Source organism: Neovison vison, chromosome 11 (genome assembly GCF_020171115.1).
Source record: "Neovison vison isolate M4711 chromosome 11, ASM_NN_V1, whole genome shotgun sequence".
Taxonomy (NCBI): domain Eukaryota; kingdom Metazoa; phylum Chordata; class Mammalia; order Carnivora; family Mustelidae; genus Neogale; species Neogale vison.
The window spans coordinates 186719227-186742861 of record NC_058101.1 but is presented as its reverse complement, the minus strand read 5'-3'; positions in this window follow the sequence as shown (position 1 = coordinate 186742861).

Genomic DNA, 23635 nt, shown 5'->3' with positions numbered 1-23635 from the left:
CAGACATATGAGGAGATGCTCTACATCAAATGTCACCAGGGAAATGCAGATTAAAACAATGAGACACCATTACACACCTATTAGAATATCCAAAATCCATAATATAACATGAAATGCTGGAGAGGATGTTGAGCAACAGGAACTCTCATTCCTTGCTGGAGGGAATACAAAATGGTACAGTCCCTTTGAAAAGTAAAAATAGCTGGGCAGTTTTTTACAAAAGTAAACATACTTTTACCATATGATTTTAGCAATCATGCTTCTTGGTATTTATACAAAGTTTATTTCCACTAAAAACCTGCACACAGATGTTTATAAGAGCTTTATTCATAATTGCCAAAACCAGGAAGCATCGGAGATGTCTTTCAGTAGGTGAATGGTTAAACTGTGGTACATCTAGACAACAGAATATTATTAAGTGCTGAAAATAAATGAACTATCAATCCATGAAAAGATATGAAGGAAACTTAAGTTCATATTACTAAGTGAAAAAAAAAACCTGTAAAAACTATACTCTGTATCCTTCTTGCTATATGATATTCTAGAATAGCTAAAACTATGGAAGTAATAAAAGGATCAGGGGTTGCTAGAAATGTAAGTGGGGTAGGGGAGGGATGAATAAGTGAAACACAAAGGATTTTTAAGAAAATTTAAGAAATTTTTAAAATTTTAAGAAAATTTCTGACACTATAATGGCAAATACATCATACATATTCATCCAGATCCACGAATGTGTAACCTCAGGAATGGACCCTAATGTAAATTGTGGACTTTGGGTGATAATGATGGAAATTTAGAAATTGTAAAAATGAACCCCTCCGTTGTGGAGGAAGTTGATAATGAGGGACATATGCATGTGTGGGAGTGGATTGTGTGTGGGAAATCTCTATTCCTTACTCTCAATTTTCTGTGAACCTAAAACTGCTCTGAAAATAACAAATGTTAACATGGAATGAAGCTCTACTTTTAACCCTTCATCCCATTGTTATATTCAGCCTGAGAAGTCTGTAGTCATATATTTATGTTCAGAACATCCAGTCAATTCACTTCTTTTTAATTCACTTAAGGCAATTTTTTCTTCTTTAATTTGAAGAAAAAATTGAATATATTCTTTTAAAAATTATTTTGGTAAATTTCACTGAAAATGTGAAGGTATAAATTTCTCTTTGGTTTGGTATTTACCTTGAGGTATTTTCTATTTCATAAACTTTCATTTGCCTTTGAAAATATATATACAGGGGCGCCTGGGTGGCTCAGTGGGTTAAAGCCTCTGCCTTTGGCTCAGGTCATGATCTCAAGGTCGTGGGATCGAACCCCGCATCGTGCTCTCTGCTCAGCCAGGAGCCTGCTTCCTCTTCCTCCTCTCTCTCTTTCTCTCTCTCTCTGCCTGCCTCTCTGCCTACTTGTGACCTCTCTCTCTTCTCTCTGTGTCAAATAAATAAATAAAATATTAAAAAAAAAGAAAGGAAATATATATACATAAAAACCCCATATTAGATATTTAATTTGTTTCAATTTAGGTCAAGCATTTGATTTCAGTCCTAGATCAAAAGTTCGAGGAACGTGATGCAACATCGTAGAGATGTTGATTCTTGCCCAATCTTCTCTGTTTTAATTATAACATCATTTTAAGTGCACATAAAACAACCAGTGATTTCAGAAACCTCCTTAGATCATAGATATCTAAAAAATGAGATTTTCATCAGCGAATATGATATGTTTGGAAGAAATCTGAAAATGGTCTGAATAATAACATGCAAATTCCCTAAGATTATCTTTCTTCAATTGCAAAATTGAACTAGAACATGCCTATGGAATATTTCATTTCAAGCCTTCCTTTCTAGCAACCTCTTGAGGTTGGGCCTTCTCTCATTTTCCTTCCTTCCATCCCACCTGAATCCTATTATTACCTGTCCTCATTTTGCTTTACAACTCTCTGGCTTAATTTATACAAAATCAGTTATTTTCTTTTAATAATTTATTTTTTTCTCCTTTTTCTGAACTCCAGTTGACTTTAATTATGCTTAAGTGTTTGTGAATAAAATAATTTTATCAAACCTTTTATTTAGAATATTTTATCTTGATTCATTCTTAATCAGTTTTAAAAAGAAATTACAAATTACCCTTGGGTTCCTTAGTTAATTGTCATGTTTCTGTCTTCATTAGACTATAATGTCTATTTCTCCAAGCCATAATGGTTATTTTGTATGTGAGGATGAATTATAAATCTGGAGGCACTTGGGGGATTTCCCCAGTCTATAGAATTTAGATTAAACTTTCTTTTGACCCCAGCAGTTATTTCAACATAAAACTAATTCAAGCAACTTGACCAAATCATTAGGGCCCTTTAAACCTAGTGAAAAGGAAAAAAAAAAAACTTAGGAAAAACTTAAATAACAATTTTTTCTTCCATTGACATTATTGAGTGAATGTATTTTCTGGATTATATAAATAACTGCCTTGATTTCTTCCTTAAGTCTTTTTGCACGTAGAAAAAATATATCAGATATGAGGAAGATTGAAACAGATTAAAAAATTCTCTGGAAATGTATTTCCTAGATATAGACATTTCATATAAAGTGGCTTTTCAGATAAAAGATAAAAACTGTAGTGACTTACAGAATTAACTCTTATTTGTAAACAAACCTCTGGCTATGCATAAGTACAGAGAAGTAAATTTGTTTGTTTGCAAATGTAACTTGCCTCGTAAAGTAAAATTAGGATGAATAAAACTGTATTCAAAATTTTAATTTAAAAAAAAATTTAATTTTATATATCCACATACTAATAGGGATAAACATAATAGACTACATAGGTCCAAAATAAAAGACTGTAATAGATATTCTCCATTTGTATTGACCCTTCCTTTTAATCTTGGTACAAAGAATCCTTCAGGTGGTTGATAGGTTTAATGTTCTTGAATCCAGTGGGACCCACTTAAGTAGATCCATAGTACAAATGACCAAATGCACATCCTAATTAAGATTCATAGGCAATTACTATTGCTTTATATTCTCATTTAATGTCTCTGAGAATATTTGCACTTTGTTGTTTGTTTGGCAGAAATAAGTTTGTAAACAGAATTTGCTTCAATTAAAAAGGAAAAAAAAAATCTTGGACTTTCCCACTGCAGATTACGCAGGACCTATAACTTGCTCACAAGCCAACACCAGTGACTCGTGAGGAAAAATTAAATTAAGTGGAATGGCAAAGAAAAGGAAGTATCAAAATACTTCCAATGTGGTATTATCTTGTGACTCTCTCACTTAAATTTCATATCTCTGTATTTATGTGTCAGGATGTAAAATATAGCTCTTCCTGTAGGTTGTAGTCGAAGATTGGAAAGCTGCTGCCTAGGACAGCAGAAAGGCTGAGACTAAAATAAGGGTGAGCATGAAAGCATCTATTGATGCTAGGCAGAACTGACAAGCTTGCGTCCTGGTGAGTGGCTGTTATTATCTATAAACCTTCCTAAGTTGAAATTTCTTATGCAGAAGTATCTGTACAGCTCCCCTGAGCCAGACCTCAACCTCTCCAATACATCTCAGTAGAACTGTCATTGCCCTTTGGGATTTCAACGTCTCAATTTAAGACACACAGCAACTTGTTGGGAGTTTGAAGAACATTTGTATGGGATTATTTTTCCATCTTTTCTGTAGCATGAATTTCCCTTGTTCCTTTCACTGACTCGGCAAGAAAGTAATGGCCGCTTTGCTTCCTGTCTTCCTCCTTCATCTGGAGGTGAGGCCTGCACGGAACCACTCTCCTATCATTGCCTTTCTGACTTTCAGTCTCCACGTTTAGAGACCGTCCTTGTGTCCAATAATATGGTCTCAGAAAGTACACATCAGAGAGGCTGGATGGAATTTGCTAATCATCCCCTTTTGACCTATTCATTCCTTACATCTGGTAGTATGATGTATTGCTTTTTCAACTACAACTCTAGCCATATCTGGCTGTGATCTTTGTATGTATCTTATAACATTTTGATCATTTCACTTGCCATCAGTGATATTGATGAATAGTAATAAAGGGCCTCATGGAAAGTGCAAAGGGGAGTCTTAATGTGTTGATAAAACACCTTCTTTCTTTTATTCTGAAAGCTGAGAGTGAAATTGCTGAAGTTTGGATGAGGCAGGGTTCTTGGGAAGTGAGGTAATGAGACACTTCCACAGCCCACTAGCTGCCTTGATAGAAGATTCTTGGCAAAGGAGGTGACAACATAGTCTTTACGATCCCGACAGTCCCATGGTATCTCCAACAGTGCCCCATAAACTCCAATACTGAGCTCATACCTCATTTTGATCTTTAGATAGGATAATAAATCATAACGAGTACCTACCTGGTCTGGGTGCCCAGCTAGTCTGTCCTAACTTCTCACTCCTTTCCCCTCGCATGTTTTTCTCTATCTTTCACAAGACTCTTTTTCCAAGTGTAATTGCCACTGGCTTAATAGAGAATTTTAATTACATAGGTCTTAATTTTTACTCTTAGCAAGTGGCTTTCAACATCTGATAGCTGCATGGGCTATTCAGATCCATATATCCCCAACTCTACTATTGCTGTTGTTGTTATTATTATTATTATTATTATTATTATTTTGCTTCTTGGGACTTACAGAGGCTGAAAATCAGTCTCCCAGTTTTGGGGATACTAAAATTTCTCAGGATGACATCTTACCATTGGATGCCCTTATTGATAAACATCCAGTGTTGTCTAATCTCAAAAACAAGCTCTCAAAAATATTAGTATTTTATTAAATCTAAAAGTAGCCCTGAATATTTCAAACCTTCTTTTGCATATCCTTTAATACACAAATAGGTCTGGGATTAAACTTTCTCTGTTTCCATTTTCTGAATAAGAAAATATTGCATATCAGACCTACCTATTCTCAGAATTCCTTACCTCAATGCAAAGTTGGAGGAAAAATCCATACAGACTACATGCTGTGTCAGATTAAATTGAAAAATAATTTAATTAAAATACATCTGTTCTCTCCAGTCTGTCAGAATCTAATCATTTGAAATGGCACTCTTCCAGACAAGAGTGGCCACTGTCCCTAGTTTAGAGATAAGACAAATCTAATATTTCACGCATTTCTCTTGTTTAGGGAATCTAATAACTCCCCTTTCAAAACCACATCTAGTGGAATGTTACAATAACCTTTTGAAAGTTGAGAGGGATGCAGAAGAAAAAAGAGAATCAAATGATTTTAGAATGCTTCTTGATTTTCCAGGAAATATTTATATACACACACACACACACACACACATACATATCGCATATATATATATACATATATATATACTCACATATATATACACACATATATATAAATATATAAACCCCATATATACATATATATGGCATATATCAATCACAAAATAATATTAGATCTAAAGTGTAAGTTACTTAAAAATACATAATAAAATTTTTAAAAAATTCCTTTTTTTTTTTAAACCTGATGTGGCCTCTTCAGTCTCATAAAATTAATCCAGGCAATTATAAGGACAACGAATCTGTGAATGTAATGTTCTAGAACCCTGCTACATAGTCCTAGTTGTTTAAGGGACAGTGAATGATTGGGTATCAATTAGCTGAGCCTCAAAATAATTTTGTGAGAAATGCAGTCAAGGAATTTGGGTCTCATTCTTTCTGACAAATGTAAAAATCTTAGGGTTTGTTACCTCACCCTGAAAAGAACGTAGGGGAAACTACAAAGCTCTCTCTAAGTAGAGCACAACATCATGTGGGGATCTTTTTAGATCTATCAGGATAATTGGTGGTGCACTAATATAAGCTTTGGGGAGTTTTTTGATTACCCTGTTAATTAAAAGACTGCCTCTCTTCTTGAGATTGCCCCATATTAGCTCACCAGTTCCAATTATTCCCCAAATCATCTTACAGAAAGATAGTATTTCAGCATTTATTATTGATGATACTGTAATTCATTTAAGATTTATGATACTTATTAGATGCCTATCCTTGGTCCATTGCTCCCCTCATGTACCACTCTCTAAGGGCAAGCTCATCCATTCCACTGTCTTAGCAATCACGAACATGCAGATGACCCCTAAACTTTCTTCCCCAGTGCAAGCCGGTCCTCTGAGATTCGGGAAAGACATTTTACCAGCAAATCCCACAGGAATCTCAAATTCAATATATTCAAACCAGAGCTCTGACTTCTTTCTAAACCTGCTCCTCTTCCAGCGTCCTCTTTCTTTTTTAGAAATTACAATCTAGGGGCACCTGGGTGGCTCAATGGGTTAAGCCATGGGTTAAGCCTTCGGCTCAGGTAATGATCTCGGGGGTCTTGGGATTGAGCCCCACATTGGGCTTTCTGCTCAGCAGGGAGCCTGCTTCCTCCTCTCTCTCTGCCTGCCTCTCTGCCTGCTTGTGATCTCTCTCTGTTAAATAAATAAATAAAATCTTAAAAAAAAAATTACAATCTAGCCCATCGTCTGCGCTAAAAAATGGAGGGATTTTTGGCTCTTCCTTAGCCTCCATATCCAATAACTGATCAGGCCTCAATATTTCCTAAATCTGGTCTTCCTTCTTCATCTCTTTTAGTTATTAAGCAGATGTTTAAAGAGTGTGCACTATGTGAAGTGTGTAAACCTGGCAATTCACAGACCTGTACCCCTGGGGATAAAAATACATTATATGTTTATTTAAAAAAAAAAAGAAAAAGAAAAAGAACAGAGGGGCTCTTAAAAAAAAAAAAGAGTGCGCACTATAGGCTGGGCACTCTTCTAAAGCTAAACTGACTATATACAAAATATTTAAGAAAAATTTTTGACCTTCTTGAGTTTACATTCTATTTGCAGGAGATAGAAAAAAGGCAATATAAATTGAATACATCTCAGACACTGATACATGCTATAGGCTGGCATAAATAGAATAGGATAATGAAGATCAGAACTGTAAAAATGTGCTTGTCAAGTGAAGCCCACTGATAAATTAATACTTGAACAAATACTTTAAGAATATCTAAGAGTTAACCAAGAAAATATGGAGAAGAGTATACCATACTAGGGAGAGACAATAGCCAAGTCAGGTTGTATGTGGTGGTTGGAAGAGTAACAAGGAGACTAAGAAGTCTAGAGATGATGATCTTCATTGAGATCATATTTATTCCCTCCAAGTATGCCTTTCCAGTTGTGTCCCTCTCTATGCTTTATTAGCCTTGAGAATTGTTTATCTCCAATTCAAATTGCCATGATTCTGCCCTCTTTAAACCTCTCAATGGCTGCTCATAGACCACAAGGAGTGGTTAAACTCTTAACTGGTATATCATGGTTTCCATGATCTGGCTTGTATTTACTTCTATAGTATATCTCATTATTACCTATTTATTTTATGTCCAACAATATCCAGCTCTTTGTAGTTTTATAGACACCAGTATCTGCCTCTCTAAGGCTATGTTGTGCCTTCTGTGGGGATTTCCCATCCCTCTTTCATCTGGCTAACTAATATCAATATATTTCATTCCTTATCACCCTCAACACAGATTAATTCAGAGCAGCTCCTTTTTTCTACCTCTGCATATCTTTAGTATTGCTCTTTTAAGTATGTTATAAATATATTCCTATATTTAAGACTTTTTATTTGGTTCTCAGATCATTAAGTGTGAAGAATGTGTGCCTTGTGCAGAGTAGTTTCCCGGAAATTTATTGGTTGGATAGATGCATGTTTATTATCATCTCTAAATTCTATAAAATTGAGAGATTTGAGTTGGACTTTAAGATGAACCTTCAATTTTTAGTTATTGTTTTAAGATAAAATTCCAGTTTCTTTGCCTCCCCTGGGCCTCAATATGTTAATCCTATTTGACTTTCAAATTGTGTGTGTAATCATTCATCTATATCTTAATATATATAGTATATATTTTTTCCATTTATGAATGAAGCCTCTTTTCACTATAACTTCAGTAAGTTGATTGATTGATAAGGACTTTGTGTTCCCCCAACACTTTGTTTACATTCCAGCCTCCTCAATTCTGCTCTAGTATTCTCCTATCCTCTTTCTGAGAAGAGCTATACTTTTTCCTCTATGTAAATCTTATCTGTCTTGAAAGTACAACTGAAGCTTCACTTCTTGACTGAACTATCGCTACTCACACCCTAATGTGTTTACTATTTATCTTGTGTGTTGGCTTCAACTTTAAATTTTAATGTATGAGAAATCAAGAATTATGTGTTGTATTTATTTTATACTCCATACTGTCATAAGAGTATTTGGGGAAGACTTTGGGATGCCCAATACTAGAATGAGCTAAAGAGGTCGCTGCATTATTTGTATTTGGAGATGGCTAATTAAAGCATAAACAATTATTTCCCCAAGCCAGTTTGGAATTTACCTCTTATAAAAAGAGTAATGAGCAAAATACTTCATTGAAGATGATTCTAGTTTCAAGATTCTCACCAGAACCTTCAAAATAAAAACAATTAAATGAACACATCTTAACGAGGGAAATCAATGAGAAGAAAATGGTCATGTGGTTTTTTGTTTGCCTGATCATGGAAGATGGCTTCATTTCTTTTCTATTTTTCCATCTGTTCAGCAACTCTAAGGTTGAGCTCTCTTCTAACTAATTGCAATTGCTTCGTATTGATTGATGGTGCTGCAAGCCAAGGGACTAAATAGGGATTTAGTCTTGATTTGAAGCTTTTTATGTTTATATTCTTTTTTTTTCCTCCTGATCTTTCCTCTGGAAATTAGAAAGCTCTGTGTGCCCTGATGTGCCCTAATTTCCTGGAGAATACCAGTCTTTGAATTAACAATATATACAAAAACAATAAGTCAGTGGGGTGTTGCAATACATTTCCACCAAGAGGAAAATTATTATATACACTAAACATAAAGAGAAAGACCCACTGACCTAAAATCCAGTTAGCTAGTTTGCAGCTGCCTGTGTGCAAGAAGCTACTTCCTCTTTTAACTATTACCAGGGATCTAACTGTTAGGTTAGGAGCAATGAGGACAATAATGAGAAAACTCTTTCCTACAAAGTGAACATTGCCAATATCTGCTTCATTTTGTAGGAGGAAAACCTTAAAATCTAATGTTTTCAGATATCAATTGTATATTTTATATTCCTTTATCATTTCTTAATCTTTGTAGAAAATTGATCTTAATGACTATATATGTTTATTAGCTAGTTAATTAACCTTGAAATGACTCTAAGACCTCATGTTCTCTGTCTGTTGTGGTTTTAGGTAGATTACAATGAACCCCTCTGAGTAAGCAACATTATTCACTCAATCTGTTTTAGATCTGAATGTCACCCACAAGATTAGTTTTAGAATAAAGCAGTAACCCACAGGATGTGTTCTGGAGCTTTGTCATTTCTCTGCGCAATGACTGACCTAACACAAATACTGGATGCCTGCAAATTTCCAGAGGGAGGAAGTATAGTTCACAAGTCAGCATCTAGGCTCTGGCATCAGTGTGTGGGTTACACTTCTAGTCTTACAGTTTACTATCTTTTTTTTTTTTAAAGATTTTTATTTATTTATTTGACAGAGATCACAGGTAGACAGAGAGGCAGGCAGAGAGAGAGGAGGAAGCAGGCTCCCTGCTGAGCAGAGAGCCCGATGTGGGACTCGATCTCAGGACCTTGGGATCATGACCTGAGCCGAAGGCAGAGGCTTTAACCCACTGAGCCACCCAGGTGCCCCCAGTTTACTATCTTTTTGCCTTGCTTTTACCATCTGTAAAGAATAACGATGATAGTTACCCTTTAAGATTAAAGATCAAATGAAGCAATACGTGGAACCTATTTATGACTATACCTGATTAATACTAAATACTTTAAAAATTGAGCTACTGTTACTATAACAAAACGTTCATCATTTTGACTTACCATGTATATATCCTCTATCTTGTGAGGATAAAGCCTTAAACTAATTCACACCAAAGTGTTAGCATCTTACTTAATGAAAGAACATATGGATTAGCTTCATAAACTACAAAGTGCTCTATAAAAATAAAGAAAGGGTACAACTAGCATGGTAAGGGCAATGAGAGAACAGAGATGGTGTTGGTACAGAAGGGATGCCAGAAAAAGACTGAAGGGAAACTCAGCTATTTCATACTTTCTCTCGTGCCTTCTTTTACCCTGAATTAGAAAATATACTCCACATTCATCCTTGCGTGGTTATTCAGTAAAAGAATGTCTCAAGAGATTTCGTACACAGGTTGAATTAGAAAAATCCAGGCCAATGTGCCAGCCCTGTACCCGGGGCCAGAGAACATTGCTGGCCTGGGCACTGCCCGTAACAAGTACACACACATTCTGACCAGGCAGTGGTGTGTGCCTGGGGTAACATGCATGTCTGTGCACCAAGGGGACAGACCCATGGGATGTTTTAACATTCTGGGAGCAGACTGTTTGTTGTGAACAAAATAAAAGTGAGGTCATCACCTTCCTTTATTGTGCTCCCCAACCCTACAAAATGGAGGCCAGGCCTTATGTCCCCCTTTACACTTGTAGGTGCCGTGTTTCACTATGAATATCTCTGGGTAGCTTTAGAGCTATTTGCAAGGTGCAGATTCTGGGGTAGGAGAAGGGTGAGGGACTTGGGTCTATTGCAATTTTAAGTTTTGATGTAAAAACTACCTCATTTGTATCCTTAGTGTGAAAAAAGCAGTTACTTTCATTTAGTCGTATTTTTTGTTTTTTTGGCTTTTTTTGTTTGTTTTTTCCCATGAGGGTTTCTTTCTGCAGGACAGTAAGCTCCCTAAGGACAGTAATCATGTCATAATTATTTCTTTTATTCCTAGTAACTGGTACGCAATAAGAAACTGGAAAAAAAAAGCACATAATAGCTCCTCCATGATTTTTTTTAGTACATAAAGGAATGAAAGAAATCAGCAAAAAGTTGTCTTTTAGACAAGAATAATTTTGGACTTCACAAATACTATAAAGAGATGATTTTCCTTTGAAGAACTATTCAAATATTTTTATAAATGATAAAATATTGAATAAGATGCTATTTTCTAAGGAATTTATATTGTTATTCACCTGTGAGTGCTATATGTTCCATATTCCAACCATACTGTCAAACTATAGAATAAAATATGTGTAATGATTATATTACTCTAAAATCCTCTTATATAAACTCTGAGCAGAAACTCTTTTAATTATATACAATAATAAATTTAGTTATATTTGAGTTTATTAGACAAAATGAATCATTATCATACATTCATATTTATGCACATCAAATTGCATTATGTAGTAAATATATGTATATATACATATGTGTGTGTGTGTGTGTGTACCCATTCTTTCATTGAAATTGAATTGTCTCACAAGGGAAATTCACTATAAAGTTGGTATCAGTGACACTACAGAAGTTGTATTGTGATGTATTATTCATTAAAAAAGTTGAATAGAACTGCAACTTTTTATCTTGTGGAAATGTTATCTAAGTATGTTTTTCTATATAAAAAGACAAGTGTCTTGATGATTTTCTATGCCTGTCACCCTGAGAGCTACTCCGAGAAGCTATTTATACTTTTGGATTGGGAATCATGTCAGTCTTGGAACATATGGTCATACTCCAAGTCTGTTTAGCGGCTCTAAAAACAGAAATTGTTTGACAATTGAAATTATTTGAATTATAATTTTATGAAAACAAAAAATGTTATGATCACAAAGGAGTGCACATGAATCTCAGCATACCTTTAATTAAAAAGAAAAAAAAAAAAAGACAGAAGGCTTAGATCCAGCCAAGACACTGTAAGGATCTGGATATTTGGTATTCATTTCCTACTTTACCTTACGCTCATACATTTCTTGCGTTTTCCAGGGGATTTGTGAAAATAAAACATTCCATCTTCTTCTCCCATTACCTAAAGTCCTCATGACAGTGGAGGAAAAAGAGAGAGAGAAGAAAAGCAAAGAAAAGAAAGAAAAAAATGTCCTTGCCCAGAGACCCAATCTGTAATTTACTATGGACTTTAATCATATTTAATTCCTTCTTTACTCTTCTCTAGGTATCTCTGAATTTAGTACAAGTATTAGATACTCCTCTTTCATCTGAGTCTAGCTTTTCCTTCTTCCCTCCCTTTTCCCTTGTCCTTCTCCCTTTCTTTCTTCCTTTCTCTCTTTTCCTTCCTTCCTTTCTTGTTTCCACACTGTGTATCACATGCATTTCATTAACAGTTTTCAACCCTCAAGCTCAGATTCACAGCTTAAACGCAGCTCAAAGCCCTCACTTGACACATTTCTAGCCCTAATGCATGAACTTTCTCTGAAACAAAAGTTTTCCAGTGGTCATCTAAAATGGCATTTCTAAAAATGCCACATTATAAAAATGACCTAGCATCTTGTTAAAACCAGAACTAAAGGGGGGAAAACTACTAATAAACTCCCAAGGTGATTCCTTTGATAAGAAACTAACCTCTCAGCCGATGCATATTTCTTCTCATTGCCATTCTGACATGTGGTCTTAACAACACCAGCCTCAGCACAGTGATAAATACTTCTGTAAGAGGAAGCCTATTTCACTGTTCAACCACTCTAATTATAGAAAAAAAATGTCTTCTTACCTTGTTCCTAAACCCATTTCCTATTCTGCAAGTTACAGTTTTATCATGGGCACATACTGCTATTATAAAAAAAAAAAAGATGAATTATAGAGAAAATCAGAAGTGCTCTAATACATATGATTTGACACGAGCAGGTTTTTGCCAGCAGGAAAGCAATGAAAATGGGATCAAGGCTTCCCAGCAAAGGAAATTAACCAACAGGAGCTTGACAATTGCAGGCTTATTTTAAGGGAGTAGTGATATGTTTTGAAGGTTATTAAGAAGTAACCTCTTATTCATCTGAAAACTTGAATGTTTCTCCTTGAGAAAAATCTTCCGGAAAGTTACAAGTTGTTACCTATAAAGATGAGTTGGTAAGGAGTATTGCTACTATCACTTGATTTTAATCAGAAAATTTCATTTCCAGCTAAGACATAGTAATTTTGCCAGCTTGGGTAGATGACTTAATCTCTCTGAGAATTAGTTTTGCATGTGTGCTCTATAAGGCACTTCTGATATGATTTAACAAGGATAAAAGGTGTAAATGATAACAAACTATTTAGTACTATAAGTATATGAAACATTCAGAAATGTCATTAAACAGGCTGGTGACGTTTGTCCCTGGTAGAAGTTCTATTGTCAATTAACTGAAAAGAAAAAAGAGTTCAACAGTTGATTAGCATACATGTATCTAAAGTTACATGTTTCCAGAATTCATGCCTAGGGCTTTTGAAATACTGTTATACCATCAGCAGATTTCTCTTTCGGTCCTTATTATGTTTCATGTATTTATTGGACTAGAACAGAGAAAAGGAAACCAGAGTGAGGAAAGCCTATATCTTAAAACCTAAGTCAGACATCACTTCTTTATACTGGCCAGGCAAGACAATGGGAAAATTAAAGTTTTTTTAATTCAAAAGACAATGTAGGAAACTGAATGATCACACATGCATTTTTATTTAAAGATAATATCTTAAAATATAAATAACCTGAACACTAAGGTAAGGTCAAAGGATACAAAAATCAAGGTGGGTTTATATTTTAAGTTCATTATGTCAAATAGCCATCCAAAAAAATAAAGAGGAAAAAATAGATTAGATTAAATTTCTAATTTAACATTAGGAAAAATATGACATTAGAATTTTTAAAATGTTATTTCATTGCTATTGTTCCAGAAAAAAATATTTTTATTTCACACCTAATACCAACATTTTGCATTTAACAAAACAAAGACAAATTTGATGGTCATTTGAATCCATTTTAGCTTTTAATTAATTTTATCATGGATAAAACAGACATCTAAAGTCTAAATTATCTATCTCATTTTAGGCATGGTATTTAATACTGCTGAGGAGGGTGCAAAAATATGAAGAAACTCCAATTATTTTTCTGAGCATTTGTTGTATTCAAGGTGCCAGAGAAGTAAGAGGAGGAATTCAAAATTTAATGTAGTTACTCAAAAAATATTTAATGAGTTCCTCACACATTCCAGGAAAGACTGATCTATAGAAGAATGTCTATATAAGTGTTCTAAAAAAGGTATGAACTGGGGCTCCTGGGTGGCTCAGTTGGTGAAGCATTGGACTCTAGGTTTTGGCTCAGGTCATGATCTCAGCACCGAATCTGCTTAAGATTCTTTCCCACTCCCTCTTCTTACCCCTTCTCCTCTCTCATCTGTCTCTCTCCAAAACAAATAAATAAAGATAAATAAATAAATAAATAAAATCTTAAAGAAAGAGATATGAACAAGGTACTTCTGTAAGGTAATAAAATCAGATTAATTTCAGTTGTAAATTCATGAAAATATTTTGGAAGGGAGAGACTCATGAATGCATCAATAAATATCTGGGCAACTCAATAAAACCACATGCATCTGAGCAGATAAATAAAGATAATTAATGAGTTCACAGGGATACACTTTGGAGATGTTTTTCTGTAGTTAATTTCTGAATCCATATGAATAATATAATTGACCCTTTCCAATTCTAGCTTACTACAAATTCATTTCACAGCAATTTTGTATGTTTCAAAATTATTTCAACTTTTTGTTTAGAATGTGTAAGGTAACTGAAATTTTTGCTAGGAAATTTTTGAGGAGGTGGTGGTACTTTTCTTGCTTATGAAATTAACAAATTTTCTTGCTTTTTCTCAGTTGTCCACAAATACCTTTACAAACCTAATTATCAAATTTTATTTAGTTATATGTTGTCCTGAATAATTAAAATGGTATCTTGAGCACTCAAGCTGTGATTTTATGATTTCATTCTTCATTATGTTAATTGAAGCCATTTACCAACAAATTGTGCTGTGAGAGTGATCTGGATTTACAGATATTAGTAGATTTGTACTTATAATTAACTTAGTCATTCAGATTTGAATCCCATGAAATAATCTAAGGGTGTCTTTAGTTTCACCCACCTTTAGTTATAATAAAAATGCAGCTACTCTCATGTACAGAAAATTGACAAAGATAAGATTTCATTGCTATTTTCTTGTCACTAAGCAGATATATTTTTTCTGAATGAACTCTGCCAACTACCAATATATATTTAGATAATTTTGTCAATCCAGTTTTTTACCTGTTATAAAAATTAAAAGGGATACTTCTCACTTATATTTCAATATGTCACCTTTTAAATTGATTGTGTCATTTTTTTTTCTTCTGAAACATTCTCTGGTGACATTTCACTTCTTCAGACACCAAAAAAATCTGTTTCTTTGTTCTTGTCTTCATATTTCATATGGCTTAAGTGTTACAACCTTAGATCGGAAAGCTGATTTCTGAAAAAGGGATTTACTTTATATATTTGATAATTTTAAAACCTATTTTCTACATGAACATTTATTGAGCACTTACTACATGCAATATACTTTCAACATCTCTTGTCTCATTGTACTTTTCAGAAAATCATCATCACTTTTCTTTCCAAATTTTTAAATTATTCTTACAGTTGCTTTATTAAATGGCAGGTCATAAAGAATTAATAGAAAGTATGAGATGAAAAGTACAGTGAGTACAAAGAGCAAAATTATGTTTGATGTTTTCCATTTTGAAATTTGCTAGAGGCAGTCTGTTACTGTGTTCAGTAATTCTTTCCTTCTCAAGTGTCACCTCACTGAGGGGCCTGGGTGGCTCAGTCGGCTGAGCCTCTGACTCTTGGTTTCAGCTCTGGTCAGGATCTCAAGGTCATGAGATCTAGCCCTGCATCAGGAGTGCAATCTGCTTGAGATTCTCCCCTGCTCACAAATATTCACTTGCTCTCTCTTAAAAGATTTTAAATAAAATCATTAAAAAAATAAAATGTCGGGGCACCTGGGTGGCTCAGAGGGTTAAAGCCTCTGCCTTCAGCTCAGGTCATGATCCCAGAGTCCTGGGATCATGCCCCGCATCGGGCTCTCTGCTCAGCAGGGAGCCTGCTTCCCTTCCTCTCTCTCTGCCTGCCTCTCTGCCTACTTGTGTCTACTACTACTGTCTGTCCAATGGATAAATAAAATCTTTAAAAAAATAAATAAATAAAATAAAATAAAATGTCTCTCAGATTTACTTTCTTCTCAATTCTCACTACTAAACCAAAGCCCAGCCTTTCATCACGTCATGTGTGGAATACTGTAACAGCTCTTTAACTGATTAGCCCACCCCTACTCCTTCCTTCTCTAATCCATCCTTCCACTGCAATAATCTTTCTGAAATACTGCAATCCTATGTCACTCTTCTGCTCAGAAAATCCCTATACTCTGTTGACTTCTGCATATAAACCAAATTCTCCTACCTGGCATGAGAGGTCACCCACAATTTTGTGCCATTCTACTAGGGAAGCTTTATTTCCTACTTGTTCCCAGTCCACATCCTTTGCCTCTGTCAACCTGGTCAACTGACTTCTATCCCAACACGCTCTGCTTCTGGCAAAGTCCATGCTTTACAAGTATGGTGACCTTTCTCAGAATGGCCCTTCTCCCTTGCACCTCTCTAATCACTGACCTTTCTGGAAAGCTGAAATTGAACCCCACTAACTCTAACAGTTCTAGCACATTCTAATGTTCTTTCATTTTCGGAATACGAAAAACATTTATATTCAGAAAATCATGGCTATTCAATTTCTCATGAAACGGGCACTGGAATTAATTCAGACAACCTGGACACTCGTTCTCTGTTGAGTGTTGAAACCACTTCTACCTCCCTTTGCTCACTGTATCTACTACTGGTATCATAGTAATCACAGCATCACAGTGATGGATTGTGTTTCCTTTCTCTGTGCTGCTCTGGAAGCACTAGGGAAACAAACAACTCATTTTTGCTTCCCAGTGCACCTGGAATCACACCTGACATACAGTGGCTTCTCAGTGCATGTTTAAAGATGGAATGTCTGCCATGAAAACCTTCTCATCCAGAGATGATCTGTAAAATTGAAATAATAATACCTGCCTGGCCTAGCTCACAGGATATTATTGAATAGAGGAAAAGGTGGGGAAATACTTTGTAATTGCAAGCGGAATAGAAATATTATATGGCAATATGATTCTCTCTATAAATAGAGTAATGCATTCTTGTCCTTTTTTGATATGCAATTACCTTTATTTTTGTTTCTTTTTTAAAAAAAATTAACATGTAAAGCATTATTCATTTCAGGGGTACAGGTCTGTGATTCATTAGTCTTTATGTCTTATATAGACTTATTCATCAGTCTTATATAATATCCAGTGCTCATTATGACAGATGCCCTCCCCAATGTCCAGTGCTTTCTTAACCAAACTCTTTGAGTTTAGAAACTATCCTACTTAGGGTGTTATGAGTATCCTTGACACCCATGAGCACTCTCAACTGCTGCTGGCTTATGACATAATCTTAATAAAATTTACACAGATTTGTTGATCATTTGGTAATAGTTTAATATTAAAAATCATTTGTTTTTATATTGTTAGTACATCTAATGTTTGTCTCCAATAATTCATGGTGCCTAAAATGATAAAATATTTTTAACTCCAATTCTGAACAAGCTGTTTCAATAATTACATTTTTATATATTACATCCTCTAGACATAAAAATAAATCAAAGTAGAATTTATAACAGGAAATCTTAAATTTATCACCTTCTAGGAGAGCAAATAAAATCAGCAGAGAACTCCTGTTTGGTATGGCAGTTGGTGGGAAATATTACCTTGAGAATAGAAAGTGTGGAAGAACTGAATTTTGATCTCAGTTCTACTTACTGGCTGGGTGGTGGTGGGCAAGTCATTAATCCTCTCAGAACTTCACTTAGTTCCTGTGTAAAATGGAAATTTTGTTTTAATTCCAGTTCCATATCTATCTCAGAGATTAATGGAATAAAACAAGAAAATATAGGTTAATATAGTACTCTATTAATAATTAATATTAATTTAGTCTAATTTTTAAAATTAATTTTCTTTTTTATCAAAACATTTCACACTGTATTCTAAGTTATCTATAATAATATTCAATAAAATATTTTTATGATGGTGATTATATAAAAACCAGCAACTACCTGAAAAACCTTGGGATTGCAGGTATATAAATATATTTACATTTGTGTTTCTGGGTAATTTTTGTCTTGAAATGCACTACTTTGAGTAATAACATACAGATATTTTTACAAATCAGCATGCCTTCGACACAAAGATTCTTTCTTTTGCCTTTTTTTTTCTAAATGGATTTAATTATATGAGGCAATAGCAGTTTATTTCCCCATTCTGTAAATTTCTTATGCGAGTGAACAAGCCAAGGAAACAGATTTATCAACTTTGGATGATGTTATGGGCTCTGACGAGCTCCAACCCTCAGGGACTTTGGGAGGTACTTAGGATTAGATGAGGTCATGAGGGTGGGACCCTCATGGTAAAAGTAGTGTTTTGCTTTGTTTCTAAGAAGAATAAAAGAGAACTCATTCTCTGTCTCTGTCTCCCTGTCTCTCCACCATGGGAGGATACAGCAATCCTCCATCCCAAATAGGATGAATAAAATCCAGCTGTCCCATGTCCATTCTTTCTATCTTCATTTTGTCAATGGAAACCCTATTGAAGGCAGGATTTCACAGGCCCCCTTACAGCTAGTTGCATCCAGGAACGAATTTCAAGCTCGAGATATATTAATGGAAGAGATATTTGCTACTTCACAATCATTTCTCTATCTCTAAAGGTGTTTGCCTTGGCTGTCTCTCCTGCTTAGTGTTCTGGCTTAGACTACTTGCTGTCTGGAGGAAACCTGGAAGCCATGTGCTGAGGATAACAGAACCACCCACAGTCCTGACTGCTTCTCTCCGAAGTTCCATGAGAGGGAAATACATTTCCCTTATATTCATGGCTCTCTTCCTCACTGCAATCTAGCCTCTTCTAACCAAGTTGACTCCTAAAAACCAAACCCTCCTGCTACATTTCCTTAAAGCAAAAGACATTAGTTTGGGCATAGGGTAAGCATTTCACCCAATTTGTAGTCAGTATGAAAAATCAATATCATATCTTTTGCCACCTCATCCAGTGTGGGGAATTACATGAGTATTCTGAACCATTAAAACAGAGGATGGGTAGTTAATGCCATGTCTTTCCTTGTCCAACACAGCTAAAATTATGCCTCTTTTATTCATTTTTTTTCTTATAAGTGCATGCTATTAAGTGCCAAATGGAATTGCACAGTATAGATAGATTAGCTTGGATTAGGATAGACTAGCTTTAATTCCTCTGAGAACCAATCTATTTTCAACAGTAACCAACATCATGAAGGCTTTTCCGAATCATTCAAAATAGAGCATAGTTATTCAGTAAAGTGTGAATTATATGTATTATTTACTCTGTAGAATCTGACAACCCACTGCATATCCCTTTGTGTATCAAAATTATAATGTAGAAAAATTCCATAATAAACAGTTGGAAGACAAGGAAAAGGAGGAGTCCTGAGCTTTGCATTTAGCTGATTTTTTATGCATATCTAGTTCAATTCTCTTCATAGGAAGAAAACCTGCTGTGGCCATTGATTATCCTATTGTCTGTTTTTCTCTTTTCCTCCCATTTAATGTTGTCCTTGAAGAACTTTCTACCTGTTAGTTTTCCACAGGTTTTCTACAGCCTACTAAGGTGCATTTTTCTTTGCATTAATTAATATGGTTGATACAATTGAGTGAATATAGAAGCAGTTTACCACCCCTTTCCCCTTTCAAGCTCCTATCAAAGTGTATCATACCTGTTTCAGAAGATGGCAGTATGTGTGAAGGACTTTTACACACTTAGGTCTATGAAACCTACCCAGAAGATTTTATAGGTCTAGATACAGATTTAAAACTATGCACATACATATATTTGTATATATATGTAAATAGAAGAAGAAAAATAGGCATAAAAATGTATATGTACTACTTCATTTTACTTTAATGTACCACTAATATTAACTCAGGACTAGAGATGTCCAACATTTCAGATATTTTCATGACTGTTGGCAATAACATAATAGTTCCTCTGACAAAATGTCATGTACTTAATTATGTGTAGAAATATGTTACATGGATATTTTCTATTTATATAATACTTATTCTAAGTCAGCATATTTACTTAATTAGATATCTCATTCCTCAAACATTCTGGATCAATAAGAGCTTACTCTTTTGCTCACTATGGGTCTTCAATCAATATTATTGATTTTGAACATTAAAATTTCTCTCTCTGAAAGAACTAGCTTACTTTTCACCCCTTCTCTGCCTTCACTAGCAACTAACTTAAACTTTGTTCTCACTGTGAGTTCTAATCACTTAAACCACTTTATATTCTTAGTTCATCAACCTCTCTCTGACTTCACTTTTCTCCCTAACTTAGATTGTGAGACCATCATGAGCCTCTTTAATGGTCTTCTCAGTGATACTGTAAAGTCCCTCACCCACTTGACTTTGGCCATCTGTATTCTAATAAAGCCCAATGCTGAGTAGTCCTTATAGTCTTTTTTCACTGCATTCTGACTCTGTTAGCACTGCTGCAGAAAGTAAGTGGTACTAATTCCACTACAGATTCACATTGCACAATCTTCTCTCATTATTGCTCAGAAATGGTTATCTGTCTCCTGGGTCAGTATTGCATCACCCTGAAAAGGGATTTCAACCCTATCTTCATATCGGAACATATTTCCTCCTTCTCAGGTTAGACCTCATCTCCCACTGAACTATGGATAGGAATGCCACCTCAAATAGTCCATGTAGACTCTCCTCTATATAAAGATTTCAAATCTGTGTCTGATACCTTCTTTAGTCTTGTCCGAAAGAAAAGAAGAAAACAGCCTTAATCTCTCCATTTTTTAGCGTTAAACCATCTACCTGGACTTTGGTTGTTAGCCTTTTCTTCTTTTCTTGAAAGCTCATTCCATTGAATCACCATTTTCTAGGGTTTTCCCTTTCTTCTTACTTTTGCTCTGCCTACTAATGGACTCAAAATTTTCCTTCCCTTGAAAAAGCCTTTCCTCACTGCCAGTCTCTCAAGCATTACTTTGTCTTATGCTCTTGCTACCAAATCTTTTGAAAGAGTAGCTGTCGTGTTTTCCCCCACAATCTCATCGTTCTTTCCCTTCTTGCCGAATAACTTTCACAGGAAACACTTGACCATCAGTATATAAGTTTTTGCCAGTCTTTATGTCATTGACTTCTCTTTGACATTAGATCATGGTAACCATTCCTTGTTCTTTAACCCATATTCGCTCTTGCTTCTGTGTCATATTTTTAACTCTCTTACTGTCCTCCTGACAATTTCTACAGAGAAAATAGGACCTATTATTTATTGAGTAAATGATACTTAATTTATATGTATAAGCTACTTTGCTTAGATACAGTAATGTGTAATCTAACAACCATTATCCTCACTTGGTTCCCAATCATAACCATTCTCCAAGAGTCTGTGCTTATCTCTTATGTTCTCTGTTATTTGTGACTGCCACTGTGTGAATAGATTTTATTTCTTCATAAGCACAAAGACCTGTTTCTTAGCTGAGCAACTCCTATCCATCTACTTGCTCATTACCTTTACTTAAATATTCTGAAATGAACATATGCTAACCCTTCAGTGGTACATGCTCTCAGTGAAAACTTCTTTTCCTTCTTTTTTTTAATTGAGATACAATTGACATGCAACATTATATAAGTTTAAGGCATGCAGTGTATTAATTTGATACATTTATATATTGCAGTATGATTGCCACTGTTGTGTTTGTTAACATCTCTATCACCTCACAGAATTATTACTTATTTTTTATAGTGAACAATTAAGATCTAGTCTTTTAGCAACTTTGAAGTTTATAATACAATATTGACTATAATCACTATGTTGCTCATTAGAACTTCAGGGCTTATTTATCTACTAGATGCAAGTTAAACAACATCTCCCCAATTTCCCCACCTCCTAGACCCTGGCAACCACAGTTCTGTGCTTTGTTTCTATGAATTTGGCCTTTTTAGATATACAGGAGATCATACAGTGTTTGTCTTTCCCTATCTTACTTACCTTACTCAAGGCCCTCAAGGTCCATCTATATTGTTGCAAATGGCAAGATTTCCCTTTTTTTCATGGTTGGAAGATATTCCAGTGTGTGTGTGTGTGTGTGTGTGTGTGTGTGTGTGTTCTTATCTCATCTTGATTATTCATTCATCCTTTAATAGATTCTTAGGTTGTTTTCCTATCTTGGTTCCCGTGAGTAATGCTGCAGTAAACATGGGAGCACAGATACTTCTTTGATAATTCAGTTTTATTTCCTTTAAATATAAACCTAAAAGTTGGAGAGTAGAATTGCTGGATCATATGAGGTGGCAATTCTATTTTTTAATTTTTTGAGAAACTTCCATACTAGTTTTCATAGCCAACTACACCAATTTAATATTCCTATCAACAGCATTCAAGGGTTCCCTTTTTTTCCGCATCCTTGCCAACACATGTAATTGCTTGTCTTTTTGATAACTATTCTAATATATATGAAATGATATCTTATTATGGTTTTGATTTGTATTTCCCTGAAGATAAGTGAAGCTGAGCATCTTTTCTCTTTTACTGAATTTATATATATATCTGTATATATATTTCTCCATCTCACTAGTTACAGGTGTACATCATAGTGATTCAATATTTTTATAGATTATGAGATAATCCCCAATGAATATCTATATATGCTGCCAAAGCGAGCACTGAACACCTTTTCATGTGCCTTTTTGATATTCGGATCTTTTTGGAAAAAAGTCTATTTAGTTCCTTTGCTCATTTTTATAAGATTGGGTTTTTTTTCTGTTGTTATTGAAAAGTTCTCTCAAGAAGAACAAAGCCGTAGACATCACATTCCTGATTTCAAGCTATATTACAAAACCATTGTAATCAAAACAGTACGATATCGGCATGAAAACAGACATAAGGATTAATGGAACAGTATAGAGAGGCCAGAAGCGAGCCCATACATATATGGTCAATTAATTTACAAAAAAAGCCAAGGGAAATAGAGAAAAGACAGTCCTTTCAGTAAATGGTGTTAAGAAAACTGAATAGCCACATGGAAAGAATGAAATTGGACTACTATCTTATATAATGCATAAAAATCAACTAAAATGGGTTAAAGACTTGAACATAAGACCTGAAGCCATAAAACTCTTAGGAAAAAAGCATGAGAGATAAGCTCTTTGACATGGGTGTTGGTGATGACTTTGAATTTGTCACCAGAAGGAAAGGTAACAAGGCAAAAATCAGGAAGTGGGATTACCTCAAACTAAAAAGCTTCTGCACGGCAAAGGCAACAATACACAAAATGAAAAGGCAACCTACTGAATGGGAGAAAATATTTGCAAATCATATAAATGTTAGGGGTAATAGCCCAAATATATATACACACACACACACACACACACACACATGTTTGTATACATATACGTGTATATATACACATATATATATACACACACACACATATACCTCATGCAACTCAATTACAAAACAAAAAAGCTATACAATTTAAAAAAATGGGCAGATGATCTAAATAGATATTCTTCCAAAGAAGACATACAGATGGGCAACAGGTATATGAAAAGTTGTTCAATATCACTAATCATGAGGAAATACAAATCAAAACCCCAATGAGATA